The 3,785-nt window shown below is 48.0% G+C and overlaps 1 long non-coding RNA gene across 1 annotated transcript in view; it reads left to right on the forward strand.

The window, feature by feature from the left end:
* The window catches only part of LOC308487126, a 44,847-nt gene extending 41,602 nt beyond the window's left edge, over window positions 1-3,245 (forward strand). The window contains exons 4-5 of the long non-coding RNA XR_013991677.1: window positions 527-2,039; window positions 2,576-3,245. This is a non-coding gene — a long non-coding RNA (uncharacterized lncRNA). The remainder of the gene's footprint in view (window positions 1-526; window positions 2,040-2,575) is intronic.
* The last annotated feature ends 540 nt before the right edge of the window (window positions 3,246-3,785 follow it).

Consider the following 3,785-nt stretch of genomic DNA (forward strand, 5'->3'; position numbering starts at 1 on the left):
TCCTAGGAGGCGCTGGGTGTTGACGTGTTGGCATAGCAACCAGGGGGCCCAGGCCCAGGCCCCGCCTCCGGCCCCGCCCCTGTCCTCCGCTCAGTAGGGCGGAGGTGACGTGTTGGTGGCCCCTGGAACCCGAACCCTCCCGCTAACCACTCCAGTGGGGGCTGCAGCGGGGCCCCGAACTCTGAAAGACTGGCCCGCCGTGGCGCGTCCTGCTTCTCGCTTTGGCTTTGGCTGAACTATTGGGTCAGGACGCGAACCCTCAAGGGACTAGCATGGGGTCTAACTGTCCGCAGCCCCTGGAAGAGCCAGGCCCAGGGTCACGGTTTCTCCCCCCCCACACACACACACACACCCCACTTAGGTTACCATGGTTACCATTGCCCCAGTGAGGTGCCAAGCCAAACCCTGATGACAGTTTAGTCTGCAGAGAAGGAAGCAGGATTGGAAGAAACAAGTTTCACAACAGGAGAATTTTTGTAGACCAAAGAAAGAACGTCCAACCATGAAATTGTGTATGTCGTTTCAGGAGCAGTTCCTTAAAATGTGGACTTCAGACCTCCAGCTCAGAATCACCTGGGAGAGCTTATTAATAGACTACATGAATGGAAATCTCTGACCTGGCTTTAGAGAGCCTGACTTTTAATGCTTCCTGGTTTGTATGTACTGTTTTAGAGGGGGTTTAGGATTTTTTTTATTTTCTCAATTCTGTTTTGCCCGTATACTTCCCAATCCACCGAGACCAAATTGAACTGACTGCCTGATGGCCCCAACCCTTACCGAAGTTTTCCTACCTGACCAGTGCTGATTGACTGAACTCTTAGGCCAAAAAGAGGTGGTGACTCTGGGATTCTATGAACTGTCTGTGAGCTGCTTTCCCACTCCCAAACCTCTCTCCACACCCTCACAGGTGACCCTTCTGAAGTTTACTCCAGCTTAATTTCTGTATTTCAAAGCCAATCACTGCATTCTATAGCATACTAAGGGCTGAGGGAGGATTGGCTGCAGAGCTAGGGGCATTGAGGGTTGTTCACAAGCCCCAGGGGAATGGAGGAAGGGAGATGGGATCACTTCCACCTGCTTTTAAAAAGGACTTACTCCAAGAGGCTTTACATTCTTTCTCTAGATTTCCCAGCCTTATCTCCCTTGGCAATCCTCAAAAAGACAAGATGGGGAGAACACAATGTATGGGGAGAACACAACGTATTGGAAGTGGGATTAGAGGGAGGGTGAGGCAAGAGTAGCTACTATACCATAGGCAGGCCTTAAGAGGCAGAGCACAATCCTTGGGGCTAGGAAATGAGGAAAGGGCTTTTCTGTTCCTAGCATGCTCCCTTTCCCAGTCTTGACATCATAACCCCCTCTTCTCTGCAGCCCAGAGAGGCGGGAAGAGGAAGTAACCAGCTCACTGTGGATTGGATACTTCCCCAAGTTTTCCACCCATTTCTCACAGCCACATCTCTGTGGGGTAGTTATTATCCTTAATGCTGAAACAGGTTAGTTAGTACGATTGCTAAGTAGATAGGGGGGGGGTCCCTGGTGAAATAAACAAAAGACAGCCATATCCTAAAACTTCAGGTTTTGAAATCACTCCTTCACTCCAGGATATAGTGTAACAAGGCCTTGAGGTTAATCATAAAATTCATTTTGGCCTGACAAATGGAACAGATCTGATAGATAAGAGTGGATTACTTTGCTGATTCCTTTAGGATGGGCAAGCAGAACAAACCTGGTAGACGAATTTCATTAGAAAGCGCCAGTTCCCCTCTTCAAATAGTTCCCTTCTTCAAACAGCTCCCCTTCCCCAAGCAGACAAGGGAAAGCATAAAAGTAAGAGCTTTTGCCTCAGTCACGGACACCCCCATTGGGGACCCCTCCTGCTCAGGAGCTGCAACCTCTTCTCCTGCCTCTAATAAACTATCCTCTTTTTAAAACTTTTTTCCTCTCCCTGGTCCATGTTTCCATTCTTTGGCTTCACGAGACACGATCCTGACCCACACTCAGAAACTGCCGGCAGATCCAACATAACCTACATCAATAAGGTACAGCAAATTCATAACGTAATTTCCAATATTAAACAACAGACAGGATTCTTTGGTTTAGATTTATCCTTCCTTACTTCCTGGCTTCCTAGCTTAACAGGACTTAAAGAAGTTGTGGGGACAGAGCCCCAGAAAGCCGTTTCCAGGCTCTCGGCCTCACATAGAAAGGTGCTGGCTCGGGTAGTAAATGGCCATCAACTGTGATCAAATGGCCATCAGCTGTGGCTAGTTGGCCATTAGCTGTAACCCGTAAGCCATTGGCCACTAATATAACTGCTGTGGCTATGCTAGAAAGGAATGGGGGCTAGCAAGAGCGGATTGCAGAGAGGCGGATGCCGCCGGCGAGAATATAGAGATATGACTCCCCTACTTATGGCTCCGTGGGTGTTCCTTTTTGGCCTCACCATGTCCTGCGTTTTTATGTGGGGAGCGGGACCAGAGACCCCGCCGGGCGCCCCGCATGACAAATTGCTCAGCGAGCAGTGTCCCCCGCATGACAGAAGTCTTTCTCATATTTCTGTTATTCATTATTATAGAAATTGTCTCTTGCTGCTTGCCTACGGTGTATCTCTGCTTGTGGACCACTCGCTAGCTGGCTATGATGGCCTCCAAAGCAACAAAACCCTCATCTGGATATGCTCATCTACCAGGGACCCTTAGATAGGCCTCTGGACAAGCCCTAGTTTCTGGTCTCTCTCTACGCCCCTCCTCAGCCTGAAGTAGCCAGAGCAGTCATCACCCCTATCCCCTAACAGCAGTTAGGATTTCGTCTTCAGATGGGGATTGAGACAGACTAGTTAGTATGACTGCTAGGTAGATAGTGGGGTCCCTGGTGGAATAAACAAAAGACTTCAGGTTTTGAAATCACTCCTTCGCTCTAGGACATAATGTAACAAGGCCTTGAGGTTAATCATAAAATTTCTTTTGGCCTGACAAATGGAGCAGATCTGATAGATAAGAGTGGGTTACTTCGCTGATTCCTTTAGGATGGGCAAGCAGAGCAAACCTGGCAGACAAATTTCATTAGAAGGCGCCAGTTCCCCTCTTTAAACAGTTCCCTTCTTCAAACAGCTCCCTTTCCCCAAGCGGACAAGGGAAAACATAAAAGTAACTCAGTCACAGGTACCCCCTATTCGGGAACCCCTCCTGCTCGGGCGCTACAACCTCTTCTCCTGCCTCTAATAAAGTATCTTCTGTTTAAAACTTTTTGCCTCTCCCTGGTCCGTGTTTCCATTCTTCGGCTTCACGAGACACAATCCTGGCCCACACTTAGAAACTGCTAGCAGATCCAACATCACCTACATCAACACCAAAGAGGAAACTGAGGTCAAGAGAGATAATTGTCCAAACTCAAAAGCTGGTGTTCTTTTCTGAACCCAAGCTGCCTCTCTGAAGGAAGGTGTAAAGTTGAGGCAGGAATGAAGGGATGACAGAGTGCAGTGTAAGGAAATCACCTACTAGGGTTTTGTTTGAGTTTACCTCAAAGCTATCAATGCTTGAACTTCAGGCATCTCATTTGCATGAACCCTTTGGGAAGCTAGCAAAGTGTCTACTTGGCCATATATTTTTTTAAATTTGCAAAAGTAGGTTGGGGGTGATAAAAGTCAACTGACATCTTAGGATGACTAACCACAGATTTAGGTTTATGGCAGAGCTGGGTTCCCTGTTATTCTCTAGTACTGACTTCCTGTTAAAACTTTAGGTTCTAACTTCCGGGGGAGGGATTTATTTGTATAGGGAGCCATC

The sequence above is a fragment of the Rhinolophus hipposideros genome, assembly GCF_964194185.1.
Source record: "Rhinolophus hipposideros genome assembly, chromosome: 19".
Lineage (NCBI taxonomy): Eukaryota > Metazoa > Chordata > Mammalia > Chiroptera > Rhinolophidae > Rhinolophus > Rhinolophus hipposideros.